This window comes from Amaranthus tricolor, chromosome 16 (assembly GCF_026212465.1).
Source record: "Amaranthus tricolor cultivar Red isolate AtriRed21 chromosome 16, ASM2621246v1, whole genome shotgun sequence".
In the NCBI taxonomy this organism is placed as follows: Eukaryota; Viridiplantae; Streptophyta; class Magnoliopsida; order Caryophyllales; family Amaranthaceae; genus Amaranthus; species Amaranthus tricolor.
In genome coordinates, this window is record NC_080062.1 from 14432009 (window position 1) to 14451445 (window position 19437).

The following is a 19437-nucleotide window of genomic DNA, read 5'->3' on the forward strand; positions in this document are numbered from 1 at the left end:
AACTTGTTCATTCTTCGTCGTTCATTCTTCAATGATCATTGATCCTTGTTCATTCTTCATCGTTCATTCTTAAATGATCATTGATCCTTGTTCATTCTTCATCGTTCGTTCTACAATGCTCGTTGATCCATGTTCATTCTTCATCGTTCATTCATTATTGATCTTTGATTCTTATTCATTTTTCATCGTTCATTCTATAATGCTCATTGATCCTTGTTCATTCTTCATCGTTCATTGTTCATTGATCATTGATCCTTGTTCATTCTTCATCGTTCATTCTTCAATAATCATTGATCCTTGTTCATTCTACATCGTTCATTCTACAATGCTCAATGATCCTTGTTCATTCTTCATCGTTCATTCATTATTGATCATTGATCCTTGTTCATTCTTCATCGTTCATTGTTCATTGATAATTGATCCTTGTTCATTCTTAATCGTTCATTCTTCAATGATCATTGAACCTTGTTCATTCTTCATTGTTCATTGTTCATTGATAATTGATCCTTGTTCATTCTTTATTGTTCATTCTTCAATGAAAATTGAACCTTGTTTATTCTTCGTCGTTCATTCTTCAATGATCATCCTTGTTCATTCTTCATCTTTCATTCTTCAATGATCATTGATCCTTGTTCATTCTTCATCATTTATTCATTATTGATCATTGCTCCTTGTTCATTCTACAATGCTCATTGATCCTTGTTCATTCTTCATTGTTCATTCATTATTGATCATTGATCCTTGTTCATTCTTCATCGTTCATTCTACAATGATCATTGCTCCTTGTTCATTCTTCATCGTTCATTCTTCATCGTTCATTCATTATTGATCATTGATCCTTGTTCATTCTTCATCGTTCATTCTACAATGCTCATTGATCCTTGTTCATTCTTCATCGTTCATTCATTATTGATCATTGATCCTTGTTCATTCTTCATCGTTCATTCTATAATGATCATTGCTCCTTGTTCATTCTTCATCGTTCATTCTACAATGCTCATTGATCCTTGTTCATTCTTCATCGTTCATTCATTATTGATCTTTGATTCTTATTCATTTTTCATCGTTCATTCTATAATGCTCATTGATCCTTGTTCATTCCTCATCGTTCATTGTTCATTGATCATTGATCCTTGTTCATTCTTCATCGTTCATTCTTCAATAATCATTGATCCTTGTTCATTCTACATCGTTCATTCTACAATGCTCAATGATCCTTGTTCATTCTTCATCGTTCATTCATTATTGATCATTGATCCTTGTTCATTCTGAATCGTTCATTGTTCATTGATAATTGATCCTTGTTCATTCTTAATCGTTCATTCTTCAATGATCATTGAACCTTGTTCATTCTTCATTGTTCATTGTTCATTGATAATTGATCCTTGTTCATTCTTTATTGTTCATTCTTCAATGAACATTGAACCTTGTTTATTCTTCGTCGTTCATTCTTCAATGATCATCCTTGTTCATTCTTCATCTTTCATTCTTCAATGATCATTGATCCTTGTTCATTCTTCATCATTTATTCATTATTGATCATTGCTCCTTGTTCATTCTACAATGCTCATTGATCCTTGTTCATTCTTCATTGTTCATTCATTATTGATCATTGATCCTTGTTCATTCTTCATCGTTCATTCTACAATGATCATTGCTCCTTGTTCATTCTTCATCGTTCATTCTACAATGCTCATTGATCCATGTTCATTCTTCATCGTTCATTCTACAATGCTCATTGATCCTTGTTCATTCTTTATTGTTCATTCTTCAATGATCATTGAACCTTGTTCATTCTTCGTCGTTCATTCTTCAATGATCATTGATCCTTGTTCATTCTTCATCGTTCATTCTTCAATGATCATTGATCCTTGTTCATTCTTCATCATTCATTCATTATTGATCATTGCTCCTTGTTCATTCTTCATCGTTCATTCTACAATGCTCATTGATCCTTGTTCATTTATTATTGATCATTGATCCTTGTTCATTCTTCATCGTTCATTCTACAATGATCATTGCTCCTTGTTCATTCTTCATCGTTCATTCTACAATGCTCATTGATCCATGTTCATTCTTCATCGTTCATTCATTATTGATCATTGATTCTTATTCATTTTTCATCGTTCATTCTACAATGCTCATTGATCCTTGTTCATTCTTCATCGTTCATTCTTCAATGATCATTGATCCTTGTTCATTCTTCATCGTTCGTTCTACAATGCTCATTGATCCATGTTCATTCTTCATCGTTCATTCATTATTGATCTTTGATTCTTATTCATTTTTCATCATTCATTCTATAATGCTCATTGATCCTTGTTCATTCTTCATCGTTCATTGTTCATTGATCATTGATCCTTGTTCATTCTTCATCGTTCATTCTTCAATAATCATTGATCCTTGTTCATTCTACATCGTTCATTCTACAATGCTCAATGATCCTTGTTCATTCTTCATCATTCATTCATTATTGATCATTGATCCTTGTTCATTCTTCATCGTTCATTCTACAATGATCATTGCTCCTTGTTCATTCTTCATCGTTCATTCTACAATGCTCATTGATCCATGTTCATTCTTCATCGTTCATTCTACAATGCTCATTGATCCTAGTTCATTCTTTATTGTTCATTCTTAAATGATCATTGAACCTTGTTCATTCTTCGTCGTTCATTCTTCAATGATCATTGATCCTTGTTCATTCTTCATCGTTCATTCTTCAATGATCATTGATCCTTGTTCATTCTTCATCGTTCGTTCTACAATGCTTGTTGATCCATGTTCATTCTTCATCGTTCATTCATTATTGATCTTTGATTCTTATTCATTTTTCATCGTTCATTCTATAATGCTCATTGATCCTTGTTCATTCTTCATCGTTCATTGTTCATTGATCATTGATCCTTGTTCATTCTTCATCGTTCATTCTTCAATAATCATTGATCCTTGTTCATTCTACATCGTTCATTCTACAATGCACAATGATCCTTGTTCATTCTTCATCGTTCATTCATTATTGATCATTGATCCTTGTTCATTCTTCATCGTTCATTGTTCATTGATAATTGATCCTTGTTCATTCTTAATCGTTCATTCTTCAATGATCATTGAACCTTGTTCATTCTTCATTGTTCATTGTTCATTGATAATTGATCCTTGTTCATTCTTTATTGTTCATTCTTCAATGATCATTGAACCTTGTTCATTCTTCGTCGTTCATTCTTCAATGATCATTGATCCTTGTTCATTCTTCATCGTTCATTCTTCAATGATCATTGATCCTTGTTCATTCTTCATCATTCATTCATTATTGATCATTGCTCCTTGTTCATTCTTCATCGTTCATTCTACAATGCTCATTGATCCTTGTTCATTTATTATTGATCATTGATCCTTGTTCATTCTTCATCGTTCATTCTACAATGATCATTGCTCCTTGTTCATTCTTCATCGTTCATTCTACAATGCTCATTGATCCATGTTCATTCTTCATCGTTCATTCATTATTGATCATTGATTCTTATTCATTTTTCATCGTTCATTCTACAATGCTCATTGATCCTTGTTCATTCTTCATCGTTCATTCTACAATGATCATTGCTCCTTGTTCATTCTTCATCGTTCATTCTACAATGCTCATTGATCCATGTTCATTCTTCATCGTTCATTCTACAATGCTCATTGATCCTTGTTCATTCTTTATTGTTCATTCTTCAATGATCATTGAACCTTGTTCATTCTTCGTCGTTCATTCTTCAATGATCATTGATCCTTGTTCATTCTTCATCGTTCATTCTTCAATGATCATTGATCCTTGTTCATTCTTCATCGTTCGTTCTACAATGCTTGTTGATCCATGTTCATTCTTCATCGTTCATTCATTATTGATCTTTGATTCTTATTCATTTTTCATCGTTCATTCTATAATGCTCATTGATCCTTGTTCATTCTTCATCGTTCATTGTTCATTGATCATTGATCCTTGTTCATTCTTCATCGTTCATTCTTCAATAATCATTGATCCTTGTTCATTCTACATCGTTCATTCTACAATGCTCAATGATCCTTGTTCTTTCTTCATTATTCATTCATTATTGATCATTGATCCTTATTCATTCTTCATCGTTCATTCTACAATGATCATTGCTCCTTGTTCATTCTTCATCGTTCATTCTACAATGCTCATTGATCCATGTTCATTCTTCATCGTTCATTCTACAATGCTCATTGATCCTTGTTCATTCTTTATTGTTCATTCTTCAATGATCATTGAACCTTGTTCATTCTTCGTCGTTCATTCTTCAATGATCATTGATCCTTGTTCATTCTTCATCGTTCATTCTTCAATGATCATTGATCCTTGTTCATTCTTCATCATTCATTCATTATTGATCATTGCTCCTTGTTCATTCTTCATCGTTCATTCTACAATGCTCATTGATCCTTGTTCATTTATTATTGATCATTGATCCTTGTTCATTCTTCATCGTTCATTCTACAATGATCATTGCTCCTTTTTCATTCTTCATCGTTCATTCTACAATGCTCATTGATCCATGTTCATTCTTCATCGTTCATTCATTATTGATCATTGATTCTTATTCATTTTTCATCGTTCATTCTACAATGCTCATTGATCCTTGTTCATTCTTCATCGTTCATTCTTCAATGAACATTGATCCTTGTTCATTCTTCATCGTTCGTTCTACAATGCTCATTGATCCATGTTCATTCTTCATCGTTCATTCATTATTGATCTTTGATTCTTATTCATTTTTCATCATTCATTCTATAATGCTCATTGATCCTTGTTCATTCTTCATCGTTCATTGTTCATTGATCATTGATCCTTGTTCATTCTTCATCGTTCATTCTTCAATAATCATTGATCCTTGTTCATTCTACATCGTTCATTCTACAATGCTCAATGATCCTTGTTCATTCTTCATCATTCATTCATTATTGATCATTGATCCTTGTTCATTCTTCATCGTTCATTCTACAATGATCATTGCTCCTTGTTCATTCTTCATCGTTCATTCTACAATGCTCATTGATCCATGTTCATTCTTCATCGTTCATTCTACAATGCTCATTGATCCTTGTTCATTCTTTATTGTTCATTCTTCAATGATCATTGAAACTTGTTCATTCTTCGTCGTTCATTCTTCAATGATCATTGATCCTTGTTCATTCTTCATCGTTCATTCTTAAATGATCATTGATCCTTGTTCATTCTTCATCGTTCGTTCTACAATGCTCGTTGATCCATGTTCATTCTTCATCGTTCATTCATTATTGATCTTTGATTCTTATTCATTTTTCATCGTTCATTCTATAATGCTCATTGATCCTTGTTCATTCTTCATCGTTCATTGTTCATTGATCATTGATCCTTGTTCATTCTTCATCGTTCATTCTTCAATAATCATTGATCCTTGTTCATTCTACATCGTTCATTCTACAATGCTCAATGATCCTTGTTCATTCTTCATCGTTCATTCATTATTGATCATTGATCCTTGTTCATTCTTCATCGTTCATTATTCATTGATAATTGATCCTTGTTCATTCTTAATCGTTCATTCTTCAATGATCATTGAACCTTGTTCATTCTTCATTGTTCATTGTTCATTGATAATTGATCCTTGTTCATTCTTTATTGTTCATTCTTCAATGAAAATTGAACCTTGTTTATTCTTCGTCGTTCATTCTTCAATGATCATCCTTGTTCATTCTTCATCTTTCATTCTTCAATGATCATTGATCCTTGTTCATTCTTCATCATTTATTCATTATTGATCATTGCTCCTTGTTCATTCTACAATGCTCATTGATCCTTGTTCATTCTTCATTGTTCATTCATTATTGATCATTGATCCTTGTTCATTCTTCATCGTTCATTCTACAATGATCATTGCTCCTTGTTCATTCTTCATCGTTCATTCTACAATGCTCATTGATCCATGTTCATTCTTCATCGTTCATTCATTATTGATCATTGATCCTTGTTCATTCTTCATCGTTCATTCTACAATGCTCATTGATCCTTGTTCATTCTTCATCGTTCATTCATTATTGATCATTGATCCTTGTTCATTCTTCATCGTTCATTCTACAATGATCATTGCTCCTTGTTCATTCTTCATCGTTCATTCTACAATGCTCATTGATCCTTGTTCATTCTTCATCGTTCATTCATTATTGATCTTTGATTCTTATTCATTTTTCATCGTTCATTCTATAATGCTCATTGATCCTTGTTCATTCTTCATCGTTCATTGTTCATTGATCATTGATCCTTGTTCATTCTTCATCGTTCATTCTTCAATAATCATTGATCCTTGTTCATTCTACATCGTTCATTCTACAATGCTCAATGATCCTTGTTCATTCTTCATCGTTCATTCATTATTGATCATTGATCCTTGTTCATTCTTCATCGTTCATTGTTCATTGATAATTGATCCTTGTTCATTCTTAATCGTTCATTCTTCAATGATCATTGAACCTTGTTCATTCTTCATTGTTCATTGTTCATTGATAATTGATCCTTGTTCATTCTTTATTGTTCATTCTTCAATGAACATTGAACCTTGTTTATTCTTCGTCGTTCATTCTTCAATGATCATCCTTGTTCATTCTTCATCTTTCATTCTTCAATGATCATTGATCCTTGTTCATTCTTCATCATTTATTCATTATTGATCATTGCTCCTTGTTCATTCTACAATGCTCATTGATCCTTGTTCATTCTTCATTGTTCATTCATTATTGATCATTGATCCTTGTTCATTCTTCATCGTTCATTCTACAATGATCATTGCTCCTTGTTCATTCTTCATCGTTCATTCTACAATGCTCATTGATCCATGTTCATTCTTCATCGTTCATTCTACAATGCTCATTGATCCTTGTTCATTCTTTATTGTTCATTCTTCAATGATCATTGAACCTTGTTCATTCTTCGTCGTTCATTCTTCAATGATCATTGATCCTTGTTCATTCTTCATCGTTCATTCTTCAATGATCATTGATCCTTGTTCATTCTTCATCATTCATTCATTATTGATCATTGCTCCTTGTTCATTCTTCATCGTTCATTCTACAATGCTCATTGATCCTTGTTCATTTATTATTGATCATTGCTCCTTGTTCATTCTTCATCGTTCATTCTACAATGATCATTGCTCCTTGTTCATTCTTCATCGTTCATTCTACAATGCTCACTGATCCATGTTCATTCTTCATCGTTCATTCATTATTGATCATTGATTCTTATTCATTTTTCATCGTTCATTCTACAATGCTCTTTGATCCTTGTTCATTCTTCATCGTTCATTCTTCAATGATCATTGATCCTTGTTCATTCTTCATCGTTCGTTCTACAATGCTCATTGATCCATGTTCATTCTTCATCGTTCATTCATTATTGATCTTTGATTCTTATTCATTTTTCATCATTCATTCTATAATGCTCATTGATCCTTGTTCATTCTTCATCGTTCATTGTTCATTGATCATTGATCCTTGTTCATTCTTCATCGTTCATTCTTCAATAATCATTGATCCTTGTTCATTCTACATCGTTCATTCTACAATGCTCAATGATCCTTGTTCATTCTTCATCATTCATTCATTATTGATCATTGATCCTTGTTCATTCTTCATCGTTCATTCTACAATGATCATTGCTCCTTGTTCATTCTTCATCGTTCATTCTACAATGCTCATTGATCCATGTTCATTCTTCATCGTTCATTCTACAATGCTCATTGATCCTAGTTCATTCTTTATTGTTCATTCTTAAATGATCATTGAACCTTGTTCATTCTTCGTCGTTCATTCTTCAATGATCATTGATCCTTGTTCATTCTTCATCGTTCATTCTCCAATGATCATTGATCCTTGTTCATTCTTCATCGTTCATTCATTATTGATCATTGATCCTTGTTCATTCTTCATCGTTCATTGTTCATTGATAATTGATCCTTGTTCATTCTTAATCGTTCATTCTTCAATGATCATTGAACCTTGTTCATTCTTCATTGTTCATTGTTCATTGATAATTGATCCTTGTTCATTCTTTATTGTTCATTCTTCAATGAAAATTGAACCTTGTTTATTCTTCGTCGTTCATTCTTCAATGATCATCCTTGTTCATTCTTCATCTTTCATTCTTCAATGATCATTGATCCTTGTTCATTCTTCATCATTTATTCATTATTGATCATTGCTCCTTGTTCATTCTACAATGCTCATTGATCCTTGTTCATTCTTCATTGTTCATTCATTATTGATCATTGATCCTTGTTCATTCTTCATCGTTCATTCTACAATGATCATTGCTCCTTGTTCATTCTTCATCGTTCATTCTACAATGCTCATTGATCCATGTTCATTCTTCATCGTTCATTCATTATTGATCATTGATCCTTGTTCATTCTTCATCGTTCATTCTACAATGCTCATTGATCCTTGTTCATTCTTCATCGTTCATTCATTATTGATCATTGATCCTTGTTCATTCTTCATCGTTCATTCTACAATGATCATTGCTCCTTGTTCATTCTTCATCGTTCATTCTACAATGCTCATTGATCCTTGTTCATTCTTCATCGTTCATTCATTATTGATCTTTGATTCTTATTCATTTTTCATCGTTCATTCTATAATGCTCATTGATCCTTGTTCATTCTTCATCGTTCATTGTTCATTGATCATTGATCCTTGTTCATTCTTCATCGTTCATTCTTCAATAATCATTGATCCTTGTTCATACTACATCGTTCATTCTACAATGCTCAATGATCCTTGTTCATTCTTCATCGTTCATTCATTATTGATCATTGATCCTTGTTCATTCTTCATCGTTCATAGTTCATTGATAATTGATCCTTGTTCATTCTTAATCGTTCATTCTTCAATGATCATTGAACCTTGTTCATTCTTCATTGTTCATTGTTCATTGATAATTGATCCTTGTTCATTCTTTATTGTTCATTCTTCAATGAACATTGAACCTTGTTTATTCTTCGTCGTTCATTCTTCAATGATCATCCTTGTTCATTCTTCATCTTTCATTCTTCAATGATCATTGATCCTTGTTCATTCTTCATCATTTATTCATTATTGATCATTGCTCCTTGTTCATTCTACAATGCTCATTGATCCTTGTTCATTCTTCATTGTTCATTCATTATTGATCATTGATCCTTGTTCATTCTTCATCGTTCATTCTACAATGATCATTGCTCCTTGTTCATTCTTCATCGTTCATTCTACAATGCTCATTGATCCATGTTCATTCTTCATCGTTCATTCATTATTGATCATTGATCCTTGTTCATTCTTCATCGTTCATTCTACAATGCTCATTGATCCTTGTTCATTCTTCATCGTTCATTCATTATTGATCATTGATCCTTGTTCATTCTTCATCGTTCATTCTACAATGATCATTGCTCCTTGTTCATTCTTCATCGTTCATTCTACAATGCTCATTGATCCTTGTTCATTCTTCATCGTTCATTCATTATTGATCTTTGATTCTTATTCATTTTTCATCGTTCATTCTATAATGCTCATTGATCCTTGTTCATTCTTCATCGTTCATTGTTCATTGATCATTGATCCTTGTTCATTCTTCATCGTTCATTCTTCAATAATCATTGATCCTTGTTCATTCTACATCGTTCATTCTACAATGCTCAATGATCCTTGTTCATTCTTCATCGTTCATTCATTATTGATCATTGATCCTTGTTCATTCTTCATCGTTCATTGTTCATTGATAATTGATCCTTGTTCATTCTTAATCGTTCATTCTTCAATGATCATTGAACCTTGTTCATTCTTCATTGTTCATTGTTCATTGATAATTGATCCTTGTTCATTCTTTATTGTTCAATCTTCAATGAACATTGAACCTTGTTTATTCTTCGTCGTTCATTCTTCAATGATCATCCTTGTTCATTCTTCATCATTTATTCATTATTGATCATTGCTCCTTGTTCATTCTACAATGCTCATTGATCCTTGTTCATTCTTCATTGTTCATTCATTATTGATCATTGATCCTTGTTCATTCTTCATCGTTCATTCTACAATGATCATTGCTCCTTGTTCATTCTTCATCGTTCATTCTACAATGCTCATTGATCCATGTTCATTCTTCATCGTTCATTCATTATTGATCATTGATCCTTGTTCATTCTTCATCGTTCATTCTACAATGCTCATTGATCCTTGTTCATTCTTCATCGTTCATTCATTATTGATCATTGATCCTTGTTCATTCTTCATCGTTCATTCTACAATGATCATTGCTCCTTGTTCATTCTTCATCGTTCATTCTACAATGCTCATTGATCCTTGTTCATTCTTCATCGTTCATTCATTATTGATCTTTGATTCTTATTCATTTTTCATCGTTCATTCTATAATGCTCATTGATCCTTGTTCATTCTTCATCGTTCATTGTTCATTGATCATTGATCCTTGTTCATTCTTCATCGTTCATTCTCAATAATCATTGATCCTTGTTCATTCTACATCGTTCATTCTACAATGCTCAATGATCCTTGTTCATTCTTCATCGTTCATTCATTATTGATCATTGATCCTTGTTCATTCTTCATCGTTCATTGTTCATTGATAATTGATCCTTGTTCATTCTTTATTGTTCATTCTTCAATGAACATTGAACCTTGTTTATTCTTCGTCGTTCATTCTTCAATGATCATCCTTGTTCATTCTTCATCTTTCATTCTTCAATGATCATTGATCCTTGTTCATTCTTCATCATTTATTCATTATTGATCATTGCTCCTTGTTCATTCTACAATGCTCATTGATCCTTGTTCATTCTTCATTGTTCATTCATTATTGATCATTGATCCTTGTTCATTCTTCATCGTTCATTCTACAATGATCATTGCTCCTTGTTCATTCTTCATCGTTCATTCTACAATGCTCATTGATCCATGTTCATTCTTCATCGTTCATTCTACAATGCTCATTGATCCTTGTTCATTCTTTATTGTTCATTCTTCAATGATCATTGAACCTTGTTCATTCTTCGTCGTTCATTCTTCAATGATCATTGATCCTTGTTCATTCTTCATCGTTCATTCTTCAATGATCATTGATCCTTGTTCATTCTTCATCATTCATTCATTATTGATCATTGCTCCTTGTTCATTCTTCATCGTTCATTCTACAATGCTCATTGATCCTTGTTCATTTATTATTGATCATTGATCCTTGTTCATTCTTCATCGTTCATTCTACAATGATCATTGCTCCTTGTTCATTCTTCATCGTTCATTCTACAATGCTCATTGATCCATGTTCATTCTTCATCGTTCATTCATTATTGATCATTGATTCTTATTCATTTTTCATCGTTCATTCTACAATGCTCATTGATCCTTGTTCATTCTTCATCGTTCATTCTTCAATGATCATTGATCCTTGTTCATTCTTCATCGTTCGTTCTACAATGCTCATTGATCCATGTTCATTCTTCATCGTTCATTCATTATTGATCTTTGATTCTTATTCATTTTTCATCATTCATTCTATAATGCTCATTGATCCTTGTTCATTCTTCATCGTTCATTGTTCATTGATCATTGATCCTTGTTCATTCTTCATCGTTCATTCTTCAATAATCATTGATCCTTGTTCATTCTACATCGTTCATTCTACAATGCTCAATGATCCTTGTTCATTCTTCATCATTCATTCATTATTGATCATTGATCCTTGTTCATTCTTCATCGTTCATTCTACAATGATCATTGCTCCTTGTTCATTCTTCATCGTTCATTCTACAATGCTCATTGATCCATGTTCATTCTTCATCGTTCATTCTACAATGCTCATTGATCCTAGTTCATTCTTTATTGTTCATTCTTAAATGATCATTGAACCTTGTTCATTCTTCGTCGTTCATTCTTCAATGATCATTGATCCTTGTTCATTCTTCATCGTTCATTCTCCAATGATCATTGATCCTTGTTCATTCTTCATCGTTCGTTCTACAATGCTTGTTGATCCATGTTCATTCTTCATCGTTCATTCATTATTGATCTTTGATTCTTATTCATTTTTCATCGTTCATTCTATAATGCTCATTGATCCTTGTTCATTCTTCATCGTTCATTGTTCATTGATCATTGATCCTTGTTCATTCTTCATCGTTCATTCTTCAATAATCATTGATCCTTGTTCATTCTACATCGTTCATTCTACAATGCACAATGATCCTTGTTCATTCTTCATCGTTCATTCATTATTGATCATTGATCCTTGTTCATTCTTCATCGTTCATTGTTCATTGATAATTGATCCTTGTTCATTCTTAATCGTTCATTCTTCAATGATCATTGAACCTTGTTCATTCTTCATTGTTCATTGTTCATTGATAATTGATCCTTGTTCATTCTTTATTGTTCATTCTTCAATGATCATTGAACCTTGTTCATTCTTCGTCGTTCATTCTTCAATGATCATTGATCCTTGTTCATTCTTCATCGTTCATTCTTCAATGATCATTGATCCTTGTTCATTCTTCATCATTCATTCATTATTGATCATTGCTCCTTGTTCATTCTTCATCGTTCATTCTACAATGCTCATTGATCCTTGTTCATTTATTATTGATCATTGATCCTTGTTCATTCTACATCGTTCATTCTACAATGCTCAATGATCCTTGTTCATTCTTCATCGTTCATTCATTATTGATCATTGATCCTTGTTCATTCTTCATCGTTCATAGTTCATTGATAATTGATCCTTGTTCATTCTTAATCGTTCATTCTTCAATGATCATTGAACCTTGTTCATTCTTCATTGTTCATTGTTCATTGATAATTGATCCTTGTTCATTCTTTATTGTTCATTCTTCAATGAACATTGAACCTTGTTTATTCTTCGTCGTTCATTCTTCAATGATCATCCTTGTTCATTCTTCATCTTTCATTCTTCAATGATCATTGATCCTTGTTCATTCTTCATCATTTATTCATTATTGATCATTGCTCCTTGTTCATTCTACAATGCTCATTGATCCTTGTTCATTCTTCATTGTTCATTCATTATTGATCATTGATCCTTGTTCATTCTTCATCGTTCATTCTACAATGATCATTGCTCCTTGTTCATTCTTCATCGTTCATTCTACAATGCTCATTGATCCATGTTCATTCTTCATCGTTCATTCATTATTGATCATTGATCCTTGTTCATTCTTCATCGTTCATTCTACAATGCTCATTGATCCTTGTTCATTCTTCATCGTTCATTCATTATTGATCATTGATCCTTGTTCATTCTTCATCGTTCATTCTACAATGATCATTGCTCCTTGTTCATTCTTCATCGTTCATTCTACAATGCTCATTGATCCTTGTTCATTCTTCATCGTTCATTCATTATTGATCTTTGATTCTTATTCATTTTTCATCGTTCATTCTATAATGCTCATTGATCCTTGTTCATTCTTCATCGTTCATTGTTCATTGATCATTGATCCTTGTTCATTCTTCATCGTTCATTCTTCAATAATCATTGATCCTTGTTCATTCTACATCGTTCATTCTACAATGCTCAATGATCCTTGTTCATTCTTCATCGTTCATTCATTATTGATCATTGATCCTTGTTCATTCTTCATCGTTCATTGTTCATTGATAATTGATCCTTGTTCATTCTTAATCGTTCATTCTTCAATGATCATTGAACCTTGTTCATTCTTCATTGTTCATTGTTCATTGATAATTGATCCTTGTTCATTCTTTATTGTTCAATCTTCAATGAACATTGAACCTTGTTTATTCTTCGTCGTTCATTCTTCAATGATCATCCTTGTTCATTCTTCATCTTTCATTCTTCAATGATCATTGATCCTTGTTCATTCTTCATCATTTATTCATTATTGATCATTGCTCCTTGTTCATTCTACAATGCTCATTGATCCTTGTTCATTCTTCATTGTTCATTCATTATTGATCATTGATCCTTGTTCATTCTTCATCGTTCATTCTACAATGATCATTGCTCCTTGTTCATTCTTCATCGTTCATTCTACAATGCTCATTGATCCATGTTCATTCTTCATCGTTCATTCATTATTGATCATTGATCCTTGTTCATTCTTCATCGTTCATTCTACAATGCTCATTGATCCTTGTTCATTCTTCATCGTTCATTCATTATTGATCATTGATCCTTGTTCATTCTTCATCGTTCATTCTACAATGATCATTGCTCCTTGTTCATTCTTCATCGTTCATTCTACAATGCTCATTGATCCTTGTTCATTCTTCATCGTTCATTCATTATTGATCTTTGATTCTTATTCATTTTTCATCGTTCATTCTATAATGCTCATTGATCCTTGTTCATTCTTCATCGTTCATTGTTCATTGATCATTGATCCTTGTTCATTCTTCATCGTTCATTCTCAATAATCATTGATCCTTGTTCATTCTACATCGTTCATTCTACAATGCTCAATGATCCTTGTTCATTCTTCATCGTTCATTCATTATTGATCATTGATCCTTGTTCATTCTTCATCGTTCATTGTTCATTGATAATTGATCCTTGTTCATTCTTAATCGTTCATTCTTCAATGATCATTGAACCTTGTTCATTCTTCATTGTTCATTGTTCATTGATAATTGATCCTTGTTCATTCTTTATTGTTCATTCTTCAATGAACATTGAACCTTGTTTATTCTTCGTCGTTCATTCTTCAATGATCATCCTTGTTCATTCTTCATCTTTCATTCTTCAATGATCATTGATCCTTGTTCATTCTTCATCATTTATTCATTATTGATCATTGCTCCTTGTTCATTCTACAATGCTCATTGATCCTTGTTCATTCTTCATTGTTCATTCATTATTGATCATTGATCCTTGTTCATTCTTCATCGTTCATTCTACAATGATCATTGCTCCTTGTTCATTCTTCATCGTTCATTCTACAATGCTCATTGATCCATGTTCATTCTTCATCGTTCATTCTACAATGCTCATTGATCCTTGTTCATTCTTTATTGTTCATTCTTCAATGATCATTGAACCTTGTTCATTCTTCGTCGTTCATTCTTCAATGATCATTGATCCTTGTTCATTCTTCATCGTTCATTCTTCAATGATCATTGATCCTTGTTCATTCTTCATCATTCATTCATTATTGATCATTGCTCCTTGTTCATTCTTCATCGTTCATTCTACAATGCTCATTGATCCTTGTTCATTTATTATTGATCATTGATCCTTGTTCATTCTTCATCGTTCATTCTACAATGATCATTGCTCCTTGTTCATTCTTCATCGTTCATTCTACAATGCTCATTGATCCATGTTCATTCTTCATCGTTCATTCATTATTGATCATTGATTCTTATTCATTTTTCATCGTTCATTCTACAATGCTCATTGATCCTTGTTCATTCTTCATCGTTCATTCTTCAATGATCATTGATCCTTGTTCATTCTTCATCGTTCGTTCTACAATGCTCATTGATCCATGTTCATTCTTCATCGTTCATTCATTATTGATCTTTGATTCTTATTCATTTTTCATCATTCATTCTATAATGCTCATTGATCCTTGTTCATTCTTCATCGTTCATTGTTCATTGATCATTGATCCTTGTTCATTCTTCATCGTTCATTCTTCAATAATCATTGATCCTTGTTCATTCTACATCGTTCATTCTACAATGCTCAATGATCCTTGTTCATTCTTCATCATTCATTCATTATTGATCATTGATCCTTGTTCATTCTTCATCGTTCATTCTACAATGATCATTGCTCCTTGTTCATTCTTCATCGTTCATTCTACAATGCTCATTGATCCATGTTCATTCTTCATCGTTCATTCTACAATGCTCATTGATCCTAGTTCATTCTTTATTGTTCATTCTTAAATGATCATTGAACCTTGTTCATTCTTCGTCGTTCATTCTTCAATGATCATTGATCCTTGTTCATTCTTCATCGTTCATTCTCCAATGATCATTGATCCTTGTTCATTCTTCATCGTTCGTTCTACAATGCTTGTTGATCCATGTTCATTCTTCATCGTTCATTCATTATTGATCTTTGATTCTTATTCATTTTTCATCGTTCATTCTATAATGCTCATTGATCCTTGTTCATTCTTCATCGTTCATTGTTCATTGATCATTGATCCTTGTTCATTCTTCATCGTTCATTCTTCAATAATCATTGATCCTTGTTCATTCTACATCGTTCATTCTACAATGCACAATGATCCTTGTTCATTCTTCATCGTTCATTCATTATTGATCATTGATCCTTGTTCATTCTTCATCGTTCATTGTTCATTGATAATTGATCCTTGTTCATTCTTAATCGTTCATTCTTCAATGATCATTGAACCTTGTTCATTCTTCATTGTTCATTGTTCATTGATAATTGATCCTTGTTCATTCTTTATTGTTCATTCTTCAATGATCATTGAACCTTGTTCATTCTTCGTCGTTCATTCTTCAATGATCATTGATCCTTGTTCATTCTTCATCGTTCATTCTTCAATGATCATTGATCCTTGTTCATTCTTCATCATTCATTCATTATTGATCATTGCTCCTTGTTCATTCTTCATCGTTCATTCTACAATGCTCATTGATCCTTGTTCATTTATTATTGATCATTGATCCTTGTTCATTCTTCATCGTTCATTCTACAATGATCATTGCTCCTTGTTCATTCTTCATCGTTCATTCTACAATGCTCATTGATCCATGTTCATTCTTCATCGTTCATTCATTATTGATCATTGATTCTTATTCATTTTTCATCGTTCATTCTACAATGCTCATTGATCCTTGTTCATTCTTCATCGTTCATTCTACAATGATCATTGCTCCTTGTTCATTCTTCATCGTTCATTCTACAATGCTCATTGATCCATGTTCATTCTTCATCGTTCATTCTACAATGCTCATTGATCCTTGTTCATTCTTTATTGTTCATTCTTCAATGATCATTGAACCTTGTTCATTCTTCGTCGTTCATTCTTCAATGATCATTGATCCTTGTTCATTCTTCATCGTTCATTCTTCAATGATCATTGATCCTTGTTCATTCTTCATCGTTCGTTCTACAATGCTTGTTGATCCATGTTCATTCTTCATCGTTCATTCATTATTGATCTTTGATTCTTATTCATTTTTCATCGTTCATTCTATAATGCTCATTGATCCTTGTTCATTCTTCATCGTTCATTGTGTATTGATCATTGATCCTTGTTCATTCTTCATCGTTCATTCTTAAATAATCATTGATCCTTGTTCATTCTACATCGTTCATTCTACAATGCTCAATGATCCTTGTTCATTCTTCATCGTTCATTCATTATTGATCATTGATCCTTGTTCATTCTTCATCGTTCATTGTTCATTGATAATTGATCCTTGTTCATTCTTAATCGTTCATTCTTCAATGATCATTGAACCTTGTTCATTCTTCAATGTTCATTGTTCATTGATAATTGATCCTTGTTCATTCTTTATTGATCATTCTTCAATGATCATTGAACCTTGTTCATTCTTCGTCGTTCATTCTTCAATGATCATTGATCCTTGTTCATTCTTCATCGTTCATTCTTCAATGATCATTGATCCTTGTTCATTCTTCATCATTCATTCATTATTGATCATTGCTCCTTGTTCATTCTTCATCGTTCATTCTACAATGCTCATTGATCCTTGTTCATTTATTATTGATCATTGATCCTTGTTCATTCTTCATCGTTCATTCTACAATGATCATTGCTCCTTGTTCATTCTTCATCGTTCATTCTACAATGCTCATTGATCCATGTTCATTCTTCATCGTTCATTCATTATTGATCATTGATTCTTATTCATTTTTCATCGTTCATTCTACAATGATCATTGATCCTTGTTCATTCTTCATCGTTCATTCTTCAATGATCATTGATCCTTGTTCATTCTTCATCGTTCGTTCTACAATGCTTATTGATCCATGTTCATTCTTCATCGTTCATTCATTATTGATCGTTGATTCTTATTCATTTTTCATCGTTCATTCTATAATGCTCATTGATCCTTGTTAATTCTTCATCGTTCATTGTTCATTGATCATTGATCCTTGTTCATTCTTCATCGTTCATTCTTCAATAATCATTGATCCTTGTTCATTCTACATCGTTCATTCTACAATGCTCAATGATCCTTGTTCATTCTTCATCATTCATTCATTATTGATCATTGATCCTTGTTCATTCTTCATCGTTCATTCTACAATGATCATGGCTCCTTGTTCATTCTTCATCGTTCATTCTACAATGCTCATTGATCCATGTTCATTCTACATCGTTCATTCTACAATGCTCATTGATCCTTGTTCATTCTTCATCGTTCATTGTTCATTGATCATTGATCCTTGTTCATTCTTCATCGTTCATTCTTCAATGATCATTGATCCTTGTTCATTCTTCATTGTTCATTGTTCATTGATCAATCATCCTTGTTCATTCTTCATCGTTCATTCTTCAATGATCATTGATCCTTGTTCATTCTTCATCGTTCGTTCTATAATGCTCAATGATCCTTGTTCATTCTTCATCGTTCATTCATTATCTATCATTGATCCTTGTTCATTCTTCATCGTTCATTCTACAATGATCATTGCTCCTTGTTCATTCTTCATCGTTCATTCTACAATGCTCATTGATCCTTGTTCATTCTTCATTGTTCATTGTTCATTGATAATTGATCCTTGTTCATTCTTTATTGTTCATTCTTCAATGATCATTGAACCTTGTTCATTCTTCGTCGTTCATTCTTCAATGATCATTGATCCTTGTTCATTCTTCATCGTTCATTCTTCAATGATCATTGATCCTTGTTCATTCTTCATCATTCATTCATTATTGATCATTGCTCCTTGTTCATTCTTCATCGTTCATTCTACAATGCTCATTGATCCTTGTTCATTCATTATTGACCATTGATCCTTGTTCATTCTTCATCGTTCATCCTACAATGATTATTGCTCCTTGTTCATTCTTCATCGTTCATTCTACAATGCTCATTGATCCATGTTCATTCTTCATCGTTCATTCATTATTGATCATTGATTCTTATTCATTTTTCATCGTTCATTCTACAATGCTCATTGATCCTTGTTCATTCTTCATCGTTCATTCTTCAATGATCATTGATCCTTGTTCATTCTTCATCGTTCGTTCTACAATGCTCATTGATCCATGTTCATTCTTCATCGTTCATTCATTATTGATCTTTGATTCTTATTCATTTTTCATCATTCATTCTATAATGCTCATTGATCCTTGTTCATTCTTCATCGTTCATTGTTCATTGATCATTGATCCTTGTTCATTCTTCATCGTTC